Below are 23993 nucleotides of genomic sequence, written 5' to 3' on the forward strand. Positions count from 1 at the left end.
TTTCAGGAGTTTTAGGGCTGAGGCGATGGGGTCTTCTAGGTATACTATCATGTCGTCTGCAAATAGAGACAATTTGGCTTCCTCCTTTCCTATTTGAATACCCTTTATTTCTTTTTCTTGCCTGATTGCTCTGGCTAGAACTTCCAGAACTATATTGAATAGGAGTGGTGAAAGAGGGCATCCTTGGCTAGTGCCAGATTTCAAAGGGAATGCTTCCAGTTTTTGCCCATTCAGTATGATATTGGCTGTTGGTTTGTCATAAATAGCTTTTATTACTTTGAGATACGTTCCATCGATACCGAGTTTCTTGAGGGTTTTTAGCATAAAGGGCTGTTGAATTTTGTCAAATGCCTTCTCTGCGTGAATTGAGATAATCATGTGGTTTTTGTTTTTGGTTCTGTTTATGTGGTGAATTACGTTGATAGACTTGCGTATGTTGAACCAGCCTTGCATCCCCGGGATGAATCCTACTTGATCATGGTGAATAAGTTTTTTGATTTGCTGTTGCAATCGGCTTGCCATTATTTTATTGAAGATTTTTGCATCTATGTTCATCATGGATATTGGCCTGAAGTTTTCTTTTCTTGTTGGGTCTCTGCCGGGTTTTGGTATCAGAATGATGTTGGTCTCATAAAATGATTTGGGAAGTATTCCCTCTTTTTGGATTGTTTGAAATAGTTTTAGAAGGAATGGTACCAGCTCCTCTTTGTGTGTCTGGTAGAATTCGGCTGTGAACCAGTCTGGACCTGGGCTTTTTTTGAGTGGTAGGCTCTTAATTGCTGCCTCGACTTCTGACCTTGTTATTGGTCTATTCATAGTTTCAGCTTCCTCCTAGTTTAGGCTTGGGAGGATGCAGGAGTCCAGGAATTTATCCATTTCTTCCATGTTTACTAGTTGATGTGCATAGAGTTGTTTGTAATATTCTCTGATGATGGTTTGAATTTCTGTGGAATCTGTGGTGATTTCCCCTTTATCATTTTTTATTGCATCTATTTGGTTGTTCTCTCTTTTGTTTTTAATCAATCTGGCTAGTGGTCTGTCTATTTTGTTGATCTTTTCAAAAAACCAGCTCTTGGATATATTGATTTTTTGAAGGGTTTTTCGTGTCTCAATCTCCTTCAGTTCAGCTTTGATCTTAGTTATTTCTTGTCTTCTGCTGGGTTTTGAGTTTTTTTGATCTTGCTCCTCTAGCTCTTTCAATTTTGACGATAGGGTGTCAATTTTGGATCTCTCCATTCTCCTCATATGGGCACTTATTGCTATATACTTTCCTCTAGAGACTGCTTTAAATGTGTCCCAGAGGTTCTGGCACGTTGTGTCTTCGTTCTCATTGGTTTCGAAGAACTTCTTTATTTCTGCCTTCATTTCATTGTTTACCCAGTCAACATTCAAGAGCCAGTTGTTCAGTTTCCATGAAGCTGTGCGGTCCTGGGTTGGTTTCTGTATTCTGAGTTCTAACTTGATTGCACTATGGTCTGAGAGGCTGTTTGTTATGATTTCAGTTGTTTTGCATTTGTTGAGCAGTGCTTTACTTCCAATTATGTGGTCAATTTTTGAGTAGGTGTGATGTGGTGCTGAGGAGAATGTATATTCTGTGGATTTCAGGTGGAGAGTTCTGTAAATGTCTATCAGGTTTGCTTGCTCCAGGTCTGAGTTCAAGCCCTGGATATCCTTGTTGATTTTCTGTCTGGTTGATCTGTCTAATATTGACAGTGGAGTGTTAAAGTCTCCCACTATTATTGTGTGGGAGTCTAAGTCTCTTTGTAAGTCATTAAGAACTTGCCTTATGTATCTGGGTGCTCCTGCATTGGGTCCATATATGTTTAGGATCATTAGCTCTTCTTGTTTTATCGATCCTTTTACCATTATGTAATGGCCTTCTTTGTCTCTTTTGATCTTTGTTGCTTTAAAGTCTATTTTATCAGAGATGAGAATTGCAACTCCTGCTTTTTTTTTGCTTTCCATTATCTTGGTAAATCTTCCTCCATCCCTTTATTTTGAGCCTTTGTGTATCCTTGCATGTGAGATGGGTTTCCTGGATACAGCACACTGATGGGTTTTGGATTTTTATCCAATTTGCCAGTCTGTGTCTTTTGATTGGTGCATTTAGTCCATTTACATTTAGGGTTAATATTGTTATATGTGAATTTGATACTGCCATTTTGATGCTAAGTGGCTGTTTTGCCTGTTAGTTGTTGTAGATTCTTCATTATGTTGATGCTCTTTAGCATTTAGTGTGATTTTGGAATGGCTGGTACTGGTTGTTCCTTTCTGTGTGTAGTGCCTCTTTTAGGAGCTCTTGTAAAGCTGGCCTGGTGGTGACAAAATCTCTGAGTACTTGCTTGTTCGCAAAGGATTTTATTTTTCCTTCACTTCTGAAGCTCAGTTTGGCTGGATATGAAATTCTGGGTTGAAAGTTCTTTTCTTTAAGAATGTTGAATATTGGCCCCCACTCTCTTCTGGCTTGTAGTGTTTCTGACGAGAGATCTGCTGTGAGTCTGATGGGCTTCCCTTTGTGGGTAACTCGACCTTTCTCTCTGGCTTCCCTTCGTATTTTCTCCTTTATTTCAACCTTGTTGAATCTGACGATTATGTGCCTTGGGGTTGCTCTTCTTGCAGAATATCTTTGTGGTGTTCTCTGTATTTCCTGCCATTGAGTGTTGGCCTGTGTTGCTAGGTGGGGGAAATTTTCCTGGATGATGTCCTGAAGAGTATTTTCCAGCTTGGATTCATTGTCTTCGTCCCCTTCTGGTACACCTATCAAACGTAGGTTAGGTCTTTTCACATAGTCCCACATTTCTTGGAGACCTTGTTCATTCCTTTTTGCGCTTTTTTGTCTAATCTTGGTTTCTTGTTTAATTTCATTGAGTTGGTCTTCGACTTCAGATATTCTTTCTTCTGCTTGGTCAATTCGACTATTGAAACTTGTGCATGCTTCGCGAAGTTCTCATATTGTGTTTTTCAGCTCCTTTAATTCATTCATATTCCTCTCTAAGTTATCCATTCTTATTATCATTTCCTCATATCTTTTTTTAAGTTCCTTAGTTTCTTTGCATTGATTTAATAGGTGTTCTTTTAGCTCACAAAAGTTTCTCATTATCCACCTTCTGAAGTCTAATTCCGTCATTTCGTCACAGTCATTCTCCGTCCAGCTTTGTTCCCTTGCTGGTGAGGAGTTTTGATCCTTTCTAGGAGGCGAGGTGTTCTGGTTTTGGGTGTTTTCCTCCTTTTTTCGCTGGTTTCTTCCCATCTTTGTGGGTTTATCCGCTTGTCGTCTGCGTAGTTGCTGACTTTTCGATTGGGTCTCTGAGTGGACACCCAGATTTTTGATGATGAAGTATTTCTGTTGCTTGGTTTTCCTTCTACCAGCCTAGCCCCTTTGCTGTACGACTGCTGAGGTCCACTCCAGGCCCTGCTTGTCTGGGGTGCACCTCTAGCAGCTGTGGCCCAGCGAGGGATGCTACCCATTTCTTTTTCTGCTATCTTTGTCCCAGGATGATGCCTGCCAAATGTCAGTCTTTTGGATATAGAGGGGTCAGGGAGCTGCTTGAGGAGACAGTCTGTACTTTTAAGGAGCTCAATTGCTGAGCTGTGAGCTCTGTTGTTCATTCAGGGCTGTTAGGCTGCTATGTTTGATTCTGCTGCAACAGAGCTCATTAAAAAAACCCTTTTTTTCTCAAATGCTCTGTGTTGGGGGGTTCGGGCTTTATTTTTCGATGTCCGTTGAGGTGTCCTGCCCTGCTAGGAGGCAGACTAGCCTCTGTTTGCCTGCCGAGTCTCCGCCCTGCCGTTGTGTGATTCGCCCTGTTCCTGCAGGCTCTGCTATGGTCTCCGCCATGCCCTGCGGCGGAGTCTCTTCGTTGTAGCGTGTTGCCTCGGCAATGGCTGGCTGCGTCAGCAGTGGGCGTGTATCTCAGTTGGGGCGGGTTGCCTCGGTAGTGGTGGACGCCCCTCCCCCACAGAGCGTCTCGGACCGTCTTCCCGGGATAGTTTGAAATCGCGGTTTTGTTCATCCCACTGGGTACCCCGAACCCTCTGTCCCTGCAATCCCCTGGGCTGGCCTACTGTCCAAGTCTCATTCAGTCTCAAGTCCAGCCCTCTCAAGTCTCAGGTTGCCGGTTCAACAGGGCACCCTGACAAGCGCGCCCTGTGGGGATTGCTGGGTAGGGCCGGCCGCCACCGCCCCAGCTGCCGGCTTCACCAGGCAGACCTACTGCCTGGCGTCCCCTGTCTTTTTTATACTTGGGGGTTTGCCCATTCTGTGGGCAACAAAGATTAGTCTGGAAATGCAGCTCCGACTCACCTCTTTGCGGATTCAACGAGAGCTCCAATCCTGGGTTGTTCTCACAGCGCCATCTTGAGTCCTCTCCCTGGTGTTAAATATTTATTAAAGTAATAAACAATCTAAATTTTGTCTAGGGCCTCCCCAGAAAAAAAGAGTCTTATGTACACCAAGTGTCTTATATTAGCTAAGAGTAGTTGGTCAACTTTAAGAGGCTACCAGAGGCTGGGTGTGGTTGCTTGTGCCTGTAATCCCAGCACTTTGGGAGGCTGAGGCGGGCGGATCATAGGGTCAAGAGGTCAATACCATTCTGACCAACATGGTGAAACCCCTGTCTCTACTAAAAATATGAAAATTAGCTGGGCATGGTGGGACATGCCTGTAGTCCCAGCTAGTCAGGAAGTCAAGGCAGGAGAATCTCTTGAACCTGGGAAGCAGAGGTTGCATTGAGCCAAAATTGCACCATTGCACTCCAGCCTGGCGACAGAGCAAGACTCTGTCTCAAAAAAATAAAATAAACTAAAAGAGGCTAACAGGATTCAGGAGGTGAGTAGGCGAAACTCACCTCTAGAGTAGATTTCTCGATCATGGTATTAATGACATTTTGACCCATATAATTCCTTGTTGTGGGGTTGTCTGTGCATTGAGTGGCGTTTAGCAGCATCTCTGGTTTCTACCCACCAGTTGCTAGTTGTGACACCCTCATTTGTGACAACCAAAACTATCTCCAGGCATTGCTAACTGTCCTGTGGGGAGCAGATCCTCTACCCCCAAACCCCATTGAGTAAAACTGCTCTAGAGTTTATCTTAAATATAGGTCTATTTTGTATTAATCTGTTCTCACACTGCTATAAAGAACTACCTGTGACTGGATAATCTGTGAAGAAAAGATGTTTAATTGATTCATGGCTCTGCAGGCTGTAAGGGAAGCATAGCTGCGAGGCCTCAGGAAACTTACAATCATGGTAGAAGGCAAGGGGGAAACCAGCACATCTTGCCATGGTAGAGCAGAAGCCAGAGAGTGAAGGAGGAAGTGCTACACACTTTTAAACCATCAGATCTTGCGAGAACTCACTATCATGAGAAGAGAAAGGGGGAAATCCTCCCCTATGGTCCAATTTCCTCCTTCTAGGTCCCTCCTTCAACATTGGGGATTACAATTCAACATGAGATTTGAGGGGGCACACAGAGCCAAACCATATCAAATTAGATTCAATAGCTAATATATCTGTTCTGAGTCCTCTAGACTTTGATTGACTCAAGAATGGACTAGAAATCTTTGACTTGTACTGAAGAATATTGACTGGAATCACCTTGGTGACCCAAACCAATTAGAATTATATTTAATCTAATTTAATTAGAATTAAATTAGGATCAGAACATGCCTCAGAGAGCGGGCCAGGCATGGGGAAAATAGCAATTCACTTTGTGAATTTCAACTTAGAGTTGAACCATTTCAGCCAATAATTTGTGTGTGTGTGTGTGTGTGTTTAAATGAAACATGTTATAGTTCCACAAAGAGAGCACTTAATCATCTTACAAATGCAGTAAACTCCTTTGTAACTATCATAAGTATAATTTTAAGGGCCTTAAAGTTATACATACAAATTAGGTAACATTTTATTTTTGTGTCATTGAATTTAGTTTCTATTATATGCCCTATTTCCTCTGATGGTATAATGCAAAATCTAGTCATTTCCAGATGGATTTAGCCTTTGTCATACTTTTTTCATGTCATCCTTTGTCATGTAACTTAAAGTTTAAAATCAAGTCATTATTGGACTTTGCCTTTGCCTACTCCTCTTCAGGGTGGTATTCCTGTTTCCAGGTTTATTTTAGACAGGATGGAGGTAGTGGGTGAGGGAAGAGGGATCTGTTCTTTGCTGGTCATGGTAATTGTCAGTCTTCCAGAAGACTACTTCTTGAAATCTCTGCAATTGTGAATGCCTCAGCTGCATTATGCACACTTGCATTTACGTTAAAAATTCAAGACCCTTTGGCCCTGAGCTGTCTCTTTCAAGTACCTTCTGAACCCTGCTTGGGGAAGTGGAAAATGTATTTGCCCACAGCTCACTGGTGACCTTAAGGTAGGATCAGAGCCTCTTTGCCCCTTGATGTCACACCAAGCCATGTCTAACTGTTGGCCCAATGTAACTGGCCAACGCCATTTTTGCTCTGATGCTGGGATACTAAGTTGATGTGGTAGATCTAGAACATCACACTTTTTTCAACCTTCTTACTCCTCAAACTATACACCTGGGGAAGGGTAAGGTTTCAGTTCTCCTTCATATGCATTTAATCCTTTTGCTGTTCCTCCATGAATTATTTTCATCCTATCAGGAGGCTTTCACTTACTGGGCACCTGAGCTTGCATGGAAATAAAGGGTGTAACCTCTTTCTGTAAGTACTCGTCCAAAGTCTTTGCTGTTCTAGAACATTTCTTTTTGAAGCTAAAAGCAAAAAACATGACATGCCTTTTATTCTGTTCTGCAGTAATTTTTCCTTCCCTGAATTTGACAATGTCTTAGAAAGAACAAGATGAAGGAAAGGCCTTGGGGAAACAAGAAAATTACCATAATTAAAAAAAAACACATTTCAATTTTTTTGTCATGATATATGAACATACTCCTTCCTCTTCATCCCAGTACCAATCAAATCCCAACATCTTCTTAATTTTATTTCATAAATCTGGATCTTCTATTCCATCTCCTACTCTCATACTCAGCATTTTGCAGTAGGTTGCTGGCTAGGCTCTGGCCTCACTGTCTTGTTTGTACCCTACTCACTGAATATAGGTGAATCTTTTAAATAGATAGTACAAAAACCTTTAATGACATTATATTGCCTCTGAGATAGGTTGCATTTATATCCTGCATAATCTGACACCAACCTATTTTGTTAGACTGACCTCTCATTTCTTCCCTTCATGAATCTCTAGTTTATTTTGTCGAAGCAAACACTGAGGGCTTCATATGTTTCAGAAACCATGCCAAGCACTGGGGAATGAATGAAAGATTTCAGTCACTCAGGCCAAAGATTCTTGATGAGAAGAACCAATGAGGAACTGAGGAAACAGTGGGAATGCTAATTACTTTGCTAGGTTTCATGCCTCTTTGCATTTTTCTAATTCAACGAGGACTGGGGAAGACAGAAATCAGAGAAAATTTCGTAGAGAAGATGAAGAGGATAAGGAGTGTGTTTAGGCATGACTCTCAGCAACAATAAACAATGAAGGTATGAAATATTATAGTACACATAATAGCATTTGTTTTTTTGGTTTGATGACCCAGCATCTAACTACCCTTCCTGCATTGGAGAATTCCCTATTTTAGTAAAGGGAAACCATCTCCATTGTAGAAACTGAAGATGCCAATGTGAAACTAGGGTGTGGGCACACGACTTAGTTTCCGTTAACTAGATGGAGACTCCCTAGATTTTGAATTGAGGATAGTGATACAAAATAAAACAAAACAAAACACAGTTCATTCCAGTGAGCTTAGCAGCCATGGTGGGAGGTACATGCCCTTTCCAGAGACCCTAGTAATAGTACCGTGTTCACCATCGGTAGGTTAGCCATGTAAACTGTAGTTTCTGGGTTTCACGGGAGGGTGGTGGGGTTTCCAGGGCACCAGTTCTGTGGTGTGATTTGAAAAATGATATTATTTAGATTTTGCTGCATAACCAACCATCCCATAACTAAGTGGTAAGTCGCAAAGACTCTCTTCTTGATTGAACTTTAGACAAGCTGTTCTAAGTTCTCTTTTTGACCATGCCGCAGTGTAGGATTATAAAAACTGCAGACTCTCAGCACCAACGATTTTTGTCTATTTTCCGCACTCTACTCCCACACTAAAAGATTTGAGCAAAAATTAATATAGTTTCTAGCAGCTCAGAGCTACATTCCTAGAATGACCCTAGCCCCTTAAATTACTCACCTTGGAAAGCTCAAGACGGATCCAGTCCAAACTAGTAATAAACAGTTAGGACCCTGAACCCTCCCCTCTTAGAGCAGTTAGTTTAGGAAGCTTGAAGTTGTAATTTCTTTCTCTTTCCTTTTCAGATGTAAATCTTCTACCACCCAAAATTGACATTCAGGGAAATAATTTTCTCTTTAGCTCCCAGACCCATGGCAGCTTGCCTCTAATTTACACCAGTACCTTCTGCCATAAAAATATAAGAAGTTTGCTTCTCCTTTAGATAAGCACCAATTAACAAACCCAGTCTCTGCTTAAGCCCCTACTCATCCCTCTTCCTTACTCCCTCTTTGTCCCTTTACAAAGGGACACCTCTGCACAAATCAAAGTTCAGTTCAGTTCAGTTCCTGTTGGACCCTCTTCCCCTTTGGAATGATTATTACTGAATAAATGCTATCCTTAGTGCTTTATCCAGTGTCTGGATTTATTTTTGACACAAGTCATCTCAGAACTTCATAACTTATATTTACCTTATGATCTCGTGAAAACAGCAATTTGAATTGGGTTTAACTGAGTAACTCTGGGCTCATTCATGTGTTTGCAGTTGGCTGCTGGTCAATCAGGCAGCTTTGTTTCTGTGGTTTGGCTGACTGTCAGCTGAGGCTATGGGGATGACTTGACTACATGTCCCTATCACCAAGCTGGCCAGCCTGGGCCCATTCACGTGACAGCTCAGCAGGATTCCAAGAAGTAGAGCTCTCATGAAGTCTACATTCAGAACTGATACAACCATCACTTCTGCCACATTCTGTTGGCCAAAGCAAGTCACAAGTCTAGCCCCAAACCAAAGGGTAAAGAAATACACCCTACCTCTTGATGGGAGGATCTTCAAAGTCACATTGTCCAGGGATGTGGATACAGGGAGAAAAATAATGGCAGGTATTTTGCAGACTATCTCTATACAATTGTACATGTAGCCTCCAAGTTTGATTCTTTGGGCCAGGTTTTGGAGCCTCCTTTAATCTTTAATGAAGTCTTTCTGACTTACGTCAGCCTAAATTGTTTCTATGGCTTATAATTAAACATTTTCTTGAATATTCTGAGTCACAAATACATTTTTTTCTCTCTCTGTTCACACAATGACTCTTTCCTACAATGTCCAGAGCAGCACTGTCTAATAGAAGTATAATACAAGACTTAATATAATTTAAAAAATTTGGGTAGCCATATTTTAAAACAAGAAGAAACAAATGGAATTAATGTTAATACTATATTTTATTTTGCCTAATATATCCACAGTGATATCATTTCAACTAACCAATCTACAAATTATTATATTATGAGATGCTTTACTGTTTTTTATTCTAAGGTTTTGAACTCTCTTATGAAGCTTACACTGTCAGCACCTCTCAATTTGGATTGGCCACATATCAAGTCCTTAGTGGCCTCATGAAGCTACCATATTTAGGACACTGTTTTTCCCAGAGTGAATCATTGCGTAGAACTGGTTATCTGATTCACAAATAAAGAATGACACTACTGAAGAGACATAGGAAAGGAAACCATTATGTACTAACCATGAATTTTATACCGGGCACTGTGAAAAGCACTTGAATTAATATCTTAGTTTGGTTCTCCTCCTAGCAGAGCCTGAGACAAGCATTTGGGTCAAAATAATTTATTTGGGGAATGATTCCAGGATGCCAATTTAAAGATACATTATTGAGCCAGTTATTGCTATGCAGAACTGGCTCAATTCCATGGACCCCTCAGGGAACAATATACAATGAATATCAGAATTGTTCCTCTGAAGAACAGAAGATTGAAGAATTTATTTACTGACCCCCATTTCTCACTGGCCGAGGACTGTGCCTTTGGGTGTTAGTGCCCCAATGTTTCTGGACTGTCCTATATAAGGCTGAGGAATCTTATAGCTTCAGAACAGGTTCTGAGGCAGAAAAGCTCAGCAATAAGGCAAGCATGTGGCATAAGGATTTTCCAGTGTGCATGGGAATTGTCTGCTACCAGTTGGAACTGGAATCAGTGATGGGCCAGGCACATGGCAAAGCCTCTGCTATGTGTACATTATAAAATTGTCTTTGTTTGTTCAGGCTGCTATAACAGAATACCATAAATTGGGCAGTTTATAAACAACCAAAATTCATTTTTTACAGTTCTAGAGGCTGGGACGTCTAAGACCAACTTACCAGCAGATTTGATATATAGTGAAGGCCTATTTCCTGGTTCACAGAATGGTACTTTCTCGCTGTTTTCTGTAGAAGGGAAGAACTCTGGTCTCTTCAGCCTCTTAAAAAAGCACTAATCCCACTATGAGGGATCCAACCTTATGACCCAATCACCTTCCAAAGGCTCCACCTCCTAATGCCTTCACATTGGAATTACTTTTTAACATATAAATTTGGGGGGAACCCAAACATATTTTGCAGCAATACTTGCAAAACAGACATTATTATTTCCAATTTAAAGAGGAAACTGAGAATAATAAAAATTCCAGTACTATTCAAGATGATATCCTCTTAAGTGATAGAGTGTGCTTCTTCACAAATATGACTTATTTCAAGGTCCACAAAAAACATATTTTTGGGGATTTTTTTTTCCTTTTGGAAGAAATGTTCAGAGATCATATTTATGTGTGTATTTATGATTTCAGAAATTTAGACAAATCTACAAAGTAGGTTTTGTTCGAATTATCATTAACCAGTTTTTTTTTGAAATGGTACTTCCATATGACAGGGTCTCATAAGAATGTGATAAGTTATTTTAAAAATACACATTTGCTATTGTGCTTGATCTATTTTCTGACCTTCAGAAAGAAATTTCCAATAAATTTTGTAAGCTCACTTATTTCCATCATTCACTGCTGAGTTTCTAGTGTAGAACTCATTTTCAAGTCGATATTAGTACAACAGATCCTCCCTAAATGAAAGGGACCGAACACATCACAGACTGGACAGCTCCCATTATCTGAAATAGCCATAAGCGGCTTTAATGTTAGAGATTTAGTTTAAAGGATTGTCCTCCTAGAAGACTGGCTGCAGTTGTTTGTGAGGCAGAACAAATTATAAAATGATTATGGCTTCAGAGATGTATGTTTCTAAGTGACTGCTTCACCAGTCCATAAAATGTCTGCTTTTAAAAAACAGGTAAAATATTAGAGCCTTAAGAGATTAGATCTTTGGGATATTATTAAAAATGTCTTTTTAGGGTCTGGATGCAAGGCCACTGGAGTATATAACTTACCAGGAAGGCTGACAGGAAGCCATCAGCATAAAGAAAGAAAGGCAAATTTAAAGATGAAAAAGAAAAACCTTTAGAATGAACTTAGAATATAAACCTAACTTAGAAGAACAGTTGGAAAAATTCAGCCCAAACTGTTAACCGTATTTTCCTTTGCAAAGTCTTTATTTAGAACTGGGGATAGTCATGGGTGTTTGCTTATGTATTTACTTGAAATTTTAAATACAGAAACATGTATTCTGTACAATTTGTGCAATTAAAAATAATCTTAAAAGAAAATGCTGGTCACTCATGGTGGCTCATGCCTGTAATCTCAGTATTTGTGAGGCTAAGGTGGGAAGATCACTTGAGCTCAGGACTTCAAGACTAGCCTGGGGCAACATGGTGAAACCCTGTCTCTATATAGAAAAATTAGCCAGGCATGGTAGTACACACTGTAGTCCCAGCTACTTGGGAGGCTGAGGTAGGATTGCTTGAGCCTGGGAGACAGATGTTGCAGTGAGCCAAGATCACGCCACTCCAGCCTGGGTGACAAAGTGAGACTCTGTAGAAAGCTTGAGCCTGGGAAGCAGATGTTGCAGTCAGCCAAGATCACGCCACTTCACTCCAGCCTGGATGACAAAGTAAGACGAGAGAGAGAGAGAGACAGAGCGAGAGAGAGAGAGAGAGAGAGAGAGAGAGAGAGAAGAAGAAGAAGGAGGAGGAGGAGGAGGAGGAGGAGGAGGAGAAGAAGGAGAAGAGAAGAGAGAGAACAGCCATTAACAGACTGACTTTTCAGTTTTATCCTGTTATTTTTGCCTCCAATATAACTTACAAGTCTAATAAAACATAGTAAGTATTCATTAGACATTCACTGAAGAGGGAATCCTCAGAAATTTTGGTGTCATCAACAGTTTCATTTTGCAGTCAGAGATATATTTCAGCTTCTCTGTGTTTTCTAAAAATGAAAATTTTGCTGTTAAATATGATTTTACGCCTGTCAGACTTCTCTGCAGTGAAAGACATGGTGCCTTGTACTAACAGTCACTCAATGGAAGCTTTCTAGAAATCACAATTATGAAAAGCTACCTGAAACAGAGAATAAATATTTGACCAAACAGAGGAAACTAAGTTTTTAATATTTTGTTGTCTTCCTTGATCTATTCATGTAAGTATCTATTTAAAAATACTTGTTCTTGTTATGACAGTCATAACAAGACCTTTTTTGGGGGCCTTGCTTGGCTTGTTTTATTGGAATCACCTCTCCAGCATTTGGCTGAAGGAATGGGGTTGGATGGCCAGTGGCTGCCATGTTTTGATTAGTTGACCTCCTACTCCTGGTTCCAGCTAATTGACCAAAACAAGGAACCTTGATCCAAGCTGAGCCAATTAGCGTGTCTCCTGTGGATTCTATCTAAGAAGGGTAAAGATTCGGTCAGGTGATGTGGTCTCTGGGAATATGGGCTAAGATAAGAGCAGCTATGTTGGGGTCCCGTCGTGGTTTGTCCAGCACAGGGACTCAAGGGAATGCAGAAGCGCAGGAGACAACACACTCAGTGAGAGAAAAGACGAAGAGAACTGTCAGGTTTTATTGCTTTCAGATTTAAATTTCTTGTGGAACCTGGCTCTACCACTTTCTCTTTAGTTATATGAGATAGTCTTGAATACTAATTGGCTTAAGATTGGTTACGTTTTGATTTTTGGGAAAATATTTGGAGAACATAGAAGAAAATGAAACTGCCTATAAAACTGTAGCCACTCATACATGTCTTTAGTGTGTTTTTTTAATTCTACAGGAATGCTATAATCATGCTTTATGTAAAATTTTCTATCTTTCTTTTTTAAATAAAATTATGAGTTTGCTCCTATGTTGTTAATTTCAGTCCCGGTAAATCTCACAATTAGTTTTCAAGATATGTCTCTGTGTGGCTAAATGTGAATGAGAAAAAATGCTATCTTGCTGACTGGTTGAAATTTGAATTTATTGTTATTAGCCACAGGTGAATGCTTAATGCTGCCTGGTGCCAAACTGCATTTTCCTTGTCTTCCACTTGCCCATTGCCCAGAGGCTCTTTCCTTTTCTCTTCTTTTTTTTTGAGACAGAGTCTTACTCTGTTACCCAGGCTGGCATGCAGTGGTGTGATCTCAGCTCACTGCAACCTCTGCCTCCCAGGCTCAAGCGATTCTCATGCCTCAGCCTCCCATATAGTCATGACTACAAGCACGTGCCACCATGCCTAGCTGATTTTTGTATTTTTAGTAGAGACAGGGTTTCACTGTGTTGGTCAAGCTGGCCTTGAACTCTTGGTCTCAAGTGATCTGCCCACCTTGTCCTTCCAAACTGCTGGGATTACCAGTGTGAGCCACTGCGCCTGGCCAGAGACTATTTACTTCTTTTTCCTCTTCCTTCAGTTCCCTCCTCCCCCTTCCTTATTTTTTGCTGAGACCTTGTTTTCCATTTTACTGGGTTAATAAAAGCCACTAGAAGACATGTCCTGCATTTTGCTGCCAGCATAGCTACCTACTTGCTTGCTCTGGGCCCACATACTCCGCCTTTCACTAGCAGCAAGTGCTCTATGGTCCAGCCCTCTCCATTCCTTCACCAGTTTCTATGCCCTCTTATATAGTTGAGGACATCACATCTGCAGTAGGTGTCTCTCTTCCTGTTAACATCATGTTTTCTATATTGCTTGGTCATTTCCATGAGCTTATAAATGCTGTTATTTTTCCTATCTTAAGAGAGAAGACAATTTTCCAGACTCTTTATCTCCTGGCAGTTACTGGATCACTTCTCTGCTCCTGTGAAAGGCAACTCTTTTCAATAGTTATATCTATTCGATATCTGCAATTTGCTTGTCTCTCATTTTCTAATCAGGCATTCATTCTCATGGCTGTTACAAAATAGCTCTTGTCAAATTGCTATTGATGTTCACATAGCTAAAACCAGCGATGGTTCTTAGTTTTCATCTTACTTAAACTGTTGGCAGCATTTGACCGAGGTAATCTCTGTCAAGGTCCTGCTTCACAGGCCCCCTCCTTTTAAGGTTTCTTTGCTTGTTGTTTTATCTATTTCTAACTTCTAGTCATTGGTGTGCCCTGAACAATGTCTCACGTCTCTTCTCTTTATTTTCAACACTCACTTTCTAGGTGATATCACCTAGTATAATGGTTTTAAACACTATCCATATATGAAGGACTCTCAAATTGGTTTTTTTTTTTTGGAGTCAGAGTCTTACTTAGTCACCCATGCTGGAGTGCAGTGGCATGATAACAGCTCACTGCAGCCTCTGCCTCCCGGGTTCAAGAGATTCTCCTGCCTCAGCCTTCCGAGTAGCTGGGACTAAAGGCATGTGCCACCATGCTGACTAATTGTTGTATTTTTTAGTAGGAACAGGGGTTCATCATATTGGACAGGCTAGTCTCAAACTCCTGACCTCATATATAATCTGCCCACCTCGGCCTCCCAAAGTTCTGGGATTACAAGTGTGAGCCACCATGCCAGGCCCTCAAACTGATTTCTTGTGCCTGGATCTCTCTCCTGAACTTCAAATTTATATACTTAAACTCCTATTCAGAATTTTATCTTGGATATTTAATAAGTATCACAAATGCCTAAATATTCAATGGCTTTAGGACTCAAATCTTAGAACTCTCCTTTTTAAAATGATATTATTGAGATGTAATTCACATAGCATACAAATCAACCATTTGAAGTGTATAATTCAAAGGCTTTTAGTGCATTTCAAAGTTATTCAGCCATTACCATAATAAATTTTAGAACATTCTCATTATTCCCCTCAAACCCATCCTGGACATTTCATATAAATGTAATCATAGAATATGTAGTCCTTTGTGTAAAGACGTTAGAGAGTTCTAATTTGTCTTATGCAATTTTTTGCAAATTTGACTGCCTGAAAGTATGTTATCACAATGTTGACCTTGTGTGTCACATTGCACATGTACCTAAAAACATTGAAACTTCCTCAGTAGATGAAGTGATGTCCTTTGTGTATGTCTGCATTTGTGAAAGATAAAACTTCTTGAGATCTCAACTCTCTGGGTGATAACATATGTAGTGGTGACACACTGTGGTTTCTTATTGATCTCATCAAAAGACATAGGTCGTCTGTCATGGTATTTCAGATGACCACAGTTATAAAACTGGATGCACACAATTACCAACCATAGTGATAGTCATTTATACATTGTCTTTTGGACCTATTTATTTATGAATGCGGTTCATCTGCTCATAACTGTTGTAACCATGTGCCTGTTGTTAGTATATCTTAGTTTTTATGCTTATACAAATATGCTATTTTTGCCCATTTTATTGTATAAAGTGGCAACTTTATACAACTTTATTGTATATCTTATTGTTTACTATGAAGTATTCTGTCATGTTTTTATATGTTGCTCACATAAATCTTCTTTTACAAATATAAATAAATGTCTTTTGAAGAATTAATTTTTTTTCCAGAATTATATTTTTAGAATTTTCAGTTTTTAGGATTGTGCTTTCTGGTATTGTGGTGTTTAGAGTGATGTCTTTTGATATTATGGCCCAATCTTATCCTAATATTTATGACTGGCTTCTTTTGGTTTAACATGTTTTCGAGGTTCATCCACATTGTAGTGTGTATAAGTACTTCATTCCTTTTAATTACCAAATAATACCCTATTGTACAGCTATACCATACTTTATCCATTCACCAGTTGATGGTAATTTGGATTGTTTCCATCTTTTGGCTACTGCAAATTCTTCTTCTGTAAGCATTTATGCACAGGATTTTGTGTGGACACATGTTTTTATTTCTCTTGGATATATACCTAGGAGTAAAATTGGCCAAATCATAGGATAACTCTAGGTATAGAGGAATTGCCAGACTGTTTTGCAAAGTGGCTTGGAACTCTTTTTTTTCCTCTTCTTTATTTTTTTTATTGCATTTTAGGTTTTGGGGTACATGTGAAGAACATGCAAGATAGTTGCGTAGGTACACACGTGGCAGTGTGCTTTGCTGCCTCCCTCCCCATCACCTATATCTGGCATTTCTCCCCATGCTATCTCTCCCCAACTCCCCACCCCCTGCTCTCCCTCCCCTATTCCCCTCAACAGACCCCCGTGTATAGTGCTCCCCTCCCTGTGTTCATGTGTTCTCATTGTTCAACACCCACCCATGAGTGAGAACATGCAGTATTTCATTTTCTGTTCTTGTGTCAGTTTGCTGAGAATGATGTTCTCCAGATTCATCCATGTCCCTACAAAGGACAGGAACTCATCGTTTTTGATTGCTGCATAATATTTCATGGTGTATATGTGCCACATTTTCCCTGTCCAGTCTATCATCGATGGGCATTTGGGTTGGTTCCAGGTCTTTGCTATTGTAAACAGTGCTGCAATGAACATTCGTGTGCATGTGCCCTTATAGTAGAACGATTTATCCTATTGGTGCTCATTGCATTGGTGATTTCATCTGGGCCATGGTTTTAAATATCATCTCTATACTGAAGTCTCACAAACTTGCCTCTGAACTACAGATCCACAGGACCCATTCATTGCCCAGACACATGTCCATTACTTAATGCCTGACTTTCCCTGTTACCTTATGCCCCTAAGCTCAAACCTGCCTTTTCTCTTATCTTCTCAATTAACGATGATTCTTTTCTTCCAGTTTCTTGGGACAAAAACTGCAGAGTTGCTGTTGACTCCTCTCTTTCAAACCCATCCCATATCTAATCTGTTAGCAAATCCTGTTGGCTCTACTTTCAAAATACTGTCTCTGTTCCTTCTCTGCAGTATCTCAACTGCTACCACCCTGGTCCAATTCACTGTCACTTTTTTTTTTTTGAGATGGAGTTTCACTCTGTTGCCAGGCTAGAGTGCAGTGGCATGATCTTAGCTCACTGCAACCTCTGCCTTCTGGGTTCAAGCAATGCTCCTGCCTCAGCCTCTCAAGTAGCCGGGACTACAGGTGCATGCCACCACGCCCGGCCAATTTCTTTTGTATTTTAGTAGAGATGGGGTTTAACTGTATTGCTTAGGCTGCTCTTGAACAACTGAGCTCAGGAAGTCCACCTGCCTCAACCTCCCAAGGTGCTAGGATTACAGGCGTGAGCCACTGCACCTGGCCCACTGTTACTTCTTTATCACATTGTTGCAACAGCCGCCTAACCTGCCTTCCAGCTCCAGCTTGATTACCTTTCTCAGTCTATTCTCAACAGAGTATTCTGAATGAACTTTAACTCTCTAATTGCTTTCCATTTGAGACTATGGCATTGGGGATCGTGTATTTTGGGTTTATTATTGGCTCTCAAATGCTTATGCAGGTTGAAAGTGCCAGGAAGTTAGCATTCCCAGGATGAACTCTTCCTCTATTATCTTTATCCTTAGGGTGGCACAACACTGAAGTGTCTGGTAAACAGTGTCCCAAAGGTCCCAGAGGGACTGAACCCCCAGTTGCCTTCTTCATTAACGCACCTCTGAATTGATTTTTTTTCCTGCTTTGCTTTTCACAACTCCCTACTGATGCTTCTGGGATCATCTCACAAATAAACTACTTATTTCTGTATCTGCTTTTGCAGGAATCCAGCTAAGATAAAAATCTTTATAAGGAAATCTTTGCCTATATTTCTGTTTCTTATAGTCATGAAAAAGGAAATACTAGTTCAAAGAGGGGTTTTTTTTAACCGACATTTGAGTACTCTGTGTCAAAACCACCGTCTGTATCTGGGGAATTCCACTTTATGAGCTGTGGTGGGAGGGAAGAGTTTATCTCTTTCTAAAAAGATAGAAACACCGTAAATTCACTCTGTTAGCCTCTTGAAACTAGAGTATGAACATATGACTCAGATTTGGCTAAGTGTATGGATCTTTCCCAGATTATGTCTGGGAGGTAGAAATGCAAAGAAGACAAGATAGGGAAGACTCTCCTCTGTTGGTGTTAGTTGTTCTAGCAACTTCCAGTTTCTGGAGACCACAGTGATGGTGGTGACCATGGTAATTACTAGAATCCAGTGCCTGCAGAGTGAGCAACGCAAGCTGCGGTGTGAAGCGTAGCCGTTGCACAACAGAAATGTAGTATAAACCACACAGGGCACTGAAAACTTTCTAGTAGTCTAATATTTTTAAAAAAGTAAAAAGAAACAAGTAGAATTAATTTTTTAAGAATATATTTTAATTAACCCAACCATCCCAAGTATTATTTCAGCATGTAATCCATTTAATACATGATTGAGCTGTTTTATAATTATTTCCTTTGCAGTTTTGTAATCTGGTGTGTATTTTGCCCATAGAATATACATCTGAATTTGGATTAGCCATATTTCAATTGCTCAATAGCCGATTGTGGCTGGGGACCCCTTATCTAGCAGTGTAGGCCTGGAGCTGAGAGGCAGTGGGCAGCCATGTCTTCACACAAGATCAGATGCGTTCTGTGCTATAATTTATGCACTGTTACTTATTTCAGAGTCTCTAAATCTAGTTTTTCAATTCCCTCGTTGCATTTGTTAGGAATTTAACGTATTTTCATTTCTGCCTAAACAATCCTAGTTTCTTTTGTTTGCAACTAAGAATCCTATTGTTATAGAAATTTAAATGAGAAGTTTTGTAGGCATAAACATTCAAAGAAATGAGGAGATCTGGGATTATCTGGCCTTGTTAGAAATTATGAGAGTGTAGATTACTGTTCAGCAAATATTCATGTTCTTTTTCCTCCTCCTGTGCGTGGAGCATATTACCCTGCTTCATTGATGTTGCAGTTGACCATGTGACTTACTTTTGCTATTAAGATGTTAGTGGATGTAACGTGAGCAAAGTGCTGAGATGTGTTTGTGCAATGGTTTCCTGGCCTCTTGTACTTCTGCTGTCACCATGAGAAAAATATGCCCCTGCTAGCTGGTGGGTCAAGGAGAAGGAAAGGTATGTGGAATCATTTGAAGACACAGTTAAACCCAAGCTAGATTAGCCAACTTCTGCCAATCTGAAGTTAAAAAAACAAGCATAAGTGATTATATTAAGCCATCTAGTTATGTTATGTAGCATTATTGTTGTAATGACTGAAACAGAAATAAAGGTAGCAAAAGTTATAGCTGGTAAACACTGAGTAACAATCTATGGTATGCAGAGGAGACATAGTATATTAAATTATTCACCCTGAAGTGCTAATGAAGCAAGGTTTTGAGGAGTCAGTTTCTGTTAGAGAATAGTAAAATGAGTTATATAAGACTTGTAGTAAATAAATGCCAAATGTGGGTGAAGGGGTGAAAGCAAACAGAACACACTGCCATGTGTGTACCTATGCAACTGTATTGCATGCTCTGCACATGTACCCCAAAACCTAAAATGCAATAAAAAAATAAGAAAAAAAAAAAGACTTGTAGTAAATAGTATATTTATTGTTAAAATTTCCAAATAATTTAAAGAAATAGATTTATAATTGTACAATTTGCAATTGTACAATTTCCTGTTTAAAGTATGGATTGAAAATCAGTGACATTTTTTGATTTTGTGAAAGAAACATCACATTTTTTTCCATTATTGGGTTGAGAGAGCCAAAATATACACACACAAACACTGTCTTTGGTTTGCCAAAATTCAGTGTCAGTTGAATTTACAGCCTTGCCCTGTGTCTGATAATAAAGTTTGGGCATTGATGTTATCCTCAGCAAACTAACACAGGAACAGAAAACCAAACACCACATGTTCTTGCTTATAAGTGGGAGCTGAACAATGAGAACACGTGAATACAGGAGGGGAACAATGCACACTGGGGCCTGTGGTGGCAGTCGGGGGAACGGAGGGTGGGGGAGGAAAAGCATTGGCATAAATAGCTAAACAGCTAAACAGCAAATCACTGTGGCACACATTTACCTAGGTAACAAACCTGCATGTACTGCACATGTGTCCCAGAACTCAAAATTAAATTAAAAAAAATATTCTATTACTTTTCAGGTTTTAAAAAATGAGTTACAAGTTATATACAATAAAATATGCCCTTTTGAATGTGTAATCCTATGAGTTTTGACAAACACTTGTCATTATATAAGGATCACTACTACCACGATGAAGATAGAGGATATTTTTATCATCTCTCAAAAAAAAATGAAGTTTGGGCATTGATCAAGAAGAAATAGAATGCTGAGAATGAAAGTGTTATATAGGAGCAACTTTAACTCCTCAATGAGTTTTCTGGGCAACTAAAGCAGCCTTTCCCTTTCTGATGATGCTCCTTCCCCTTTGCTTGAAGACTCTTAACAAGACCTTAAACAGGCCAATCTAAGAGATTTACCTGACCAGAGAAAGGTAATTTGTCTTTTGCCTCATCCTTATCCTCTTCTTTGTCTCTAAGGCCTTAAATGTTGTCAGATCCCAACATGCTCTGCGAGCCAATTTAAAGGCAAATTTGCAAGATGACAGAATACCCACAAAAAATTGCAAAACTTTGTTAATTTATATTAGACATGTGGGTTTGTGCATGTATGTGTGTGCATTTTGAAATAGTAGGCCAAAGAGGGAACTGTTGATTTTAGATCAGGCTGATTTTAGCATCATGGGGACAGCTCACTGAGATTCTGGATTCAATGTGGGCAAGCTGAGAGTAATTCTAATGGTTTCTTTGCTTGGTTGACTTGTCTTGGAAACAAAGGCTCACTTTGTGTTTGAATCAGAAACAACTAGTGGCATTATTATTCTAAAAACCAGCAGATGTTGGAAAAGAAGAGCAAACTGAACTAATTTCTCCTTACTCAAAAGTTTTTTTATAGTAGATATAGATAGGAAAGATAAAGAAAAGTGGAGAAGAAAAGAAATGGGGAATGTTCAACAGTGTAGGTGAATAAGATCAGGCATATAATTCATGAAGCAATATTGTTTGTTGTTCACCCAATGGAATACTCTTAAATAAAATTTAAAATCTGGTAAGATGTTAAAGAGAAAATTTTATTCATTCAGATATTCATTAAATGTCTAATATGTTCACACACAATATTTTAGGTACTGGAGACATAGTGGTAAACTAGGAAAATTAAAATGTTCTCAAGTAACTTATATTCTAGTGGGGAAGGAGAATGAACAAATATATTAAAATATACAATATTTTAGAAGATTATCTATGTAATATGAACCCCAAAGTATCTCAGACAGTTCTCAATTTAGCCAAGGTTAAGGATATACTTGTGACACAGCCTCAGCATATCCCAATGACATGTCCCCAAAGTTGTTGTGGGTACAGCTTGCTTTCATTTATTTTAGGGAGAAATAATACATCAATTAATACAGATATGATTTACATTGGTTTGACCTGGAAGAGTTGGACAACTCAAAGCTATGGCTTCCAGGTCATAGGTAGATTTAAAAATTGTTTGATTGGCAATTGGTTGACAGAGTTATTATCAATAAAAAGGAGCATCCGGGTTATGATAAGGGATTGTGAAGACCAAGGTTTTATAATTCAGCATGACGTCTCTGGATAGCAGGCTTTGGAGCAAATTGATGGTATATATTACTTGTCAGACTTAAGGTCTGTGTTGATATTAATTCCGGTTGGCTCTAATGAGGCATGTCCAACCCCTGCTTCCCATCATGGCCTGAACTAGTTTTTCAGGTTAATATTGGAATGCCTTTGGCTAAGAGGAGGGGTCTATTCAGATGGTTGGGGGCAGGTCTTAGAATTTCATTTCTGCTTACACTAAGAAGAAAACAAATCTGCATAAATCAGGATTGCCAGGGTGTAGAAGGATACAAGTTTTAAAAATGGTTGTCAGGGATGATGTCAATGAGAATGTCACATTTGAGTAATAGCCTGAAGGGAGGCATTAAAGTAGTCTTGTGCATCTCCAAGTGAAGACTGTTCTAGGTAGAAAGGACCAGGGAAAAGATTGAGACCTTGACTGGCACCATGGGGTGGAGTGAACCAGGGTGATAACAGTAGAAGAAGTCAGAGGTATAGAGTAGAGCCAGATTGGATTATTTCCCACAAAGATGAAAGATAGCAAATTTTAAGTAGTGGAAAATTAGAAAACAACACTGAAGTTAGATATGACCAGAAGTCCTTCATCACCAAGTGGAAGTGGATCCCATTAATATCCGGGATTAGGCCGGGCGTGATGGCTCATGCCTGTAATCCCAGCACTTTGGGAGGCTGAGGCGGGTGGATCACGAGGTCGAGAGATCGAGACCATCCTGGTCAACGTGGTGAAACCCCGTCTCTATTAAAAATACAAAAAAATTAGCTGGGCATGGTGGCGCGTGCCTGTAGTCCCAGCTACTCGGGAGGCTGAGGCAGGAGAATCACCTGAACCCAGGAGGCAGAGGTTGTGGTGAGCCGAGATTGTGCCATTGCACTCCAGCCTGGGTAACGAGTAAAACTCTGTCTCAAAAAAAAAAAAAAAAAAAAAAAATCCAGGATTAGATCCAAGCCAATTGTGAAGGCAGAAATAAGTCACATAAATAATTTTATGAACACTCACCTTGCTTCCTGCTACTGCTGTTGTACCTGTGTGGGGAAATTTCTTCAGAACAGTTGACTAAAGAGGAAAACATTTGATTTTTTTAATAGAATGGTTCTGCGTGTTTACCAACCAGAAGGCATTACTTTCATCCTCAGGAGGGGTCCTGAAGGACAGTCAAAAATGGAAATTCTCCCAGTGAAAAGAAATTTTAAAAATTTATCTTATTGTTCACTTTGTCTGTTAGTAGACAGCCTGAGGTAGGTATCTATACTGATTGATGGGCAATGGTTAATGGTATAATCAGATTGTCAGGGTCCTAAAAGAAGCAGAATTGTAAGATTGATCACAAAGAGTTTGGGGAAGACACTTATGTATGGACCCATCTGAGGTTTCTAAGTGTGTTTACAAATAGTCTATGCAACTGACCAACAAAAGGCGACTGTAAATGAGGGTTTTAATTTTCAGGTAGACAGGATGACTCACTATTTATGTCAGGCTGCTTCTTTCCTATTTCCTGAGTACTTGATTAAAGATGTGGTGACAGACATTAATACATGGACTTTTTCTAAACAATCTGAACTTGTGTACCTTCCAGAAACAGCAATCTACCCTGAGCTTGTAATATAGTACCATGCCAGACTTCTTCTATCAAGGAGGAGGCTATGACACTTTAGATTTTAATTTGCCTTTCTTCCTAATTTTGCTTCTTTCAGTACCACTATACGTGGAATGACTGTTTTGTATATAATTATGATATTTCACCCAACCTTTCTCTGAACAAGGAAGTCTATTTTACAGTGAAAAAAAGTGAGGTGAAGGGTTATTGACAAGTCTAAGATACCCAAAGCTCAGAAACAGCTGTGGCCAATTGGAGTCTCACATATAGGAGGGCTTAGATACAACATCTTGTGAGTAGAGGACTGTCTTGTAATATCCTTTTAGCTGAGGATCAATATACAGTATGATATCTCCTGCAGATTGAATACATGCATTTGGAGATAATAGACTGGAAATGAGAGTCTCCCAAAGTAGGAGAAAGTGAAATCACTTTATCTATTTGCAAATGTTTTACCTCCCATCTCCACTCTTTCAGACTTTGAAGATTTTAGTATTGA

At 39.7% G+C, this 23993-nt stretch overlaps 1 long non-coding RNA gene across 3 annotated transcripts in view; it reads left to right on the forward strand.

Annotated features, from left to right (window-relative positions):
* LOC144580648 (uncharacterized) overlaps positions 1 to 23993 on the forward strand; it is a 438055-nt gene that overhangs the window by 20967 nt on the left and 393095 nt on the right. The gene's annotated exons all lie outside the window — the stretch shown is intronic.

The sequence above is a fragment of the Callithrix jacchus genome, chromosome 21 (genome assembly GCF_049354715.1).
Source record: "Callithrix jacchus isolate 240 chromosome 21, calJac240_pri, whole genome shotgun sequence".
In the NCBI taxonomy this organism is placed as follows: domain Eukaryota; kingdom Metazoa; phylum Chordata; class Mammalia; order Primates; family Cebidae; genus Callithrix; species Callithrix jacchus.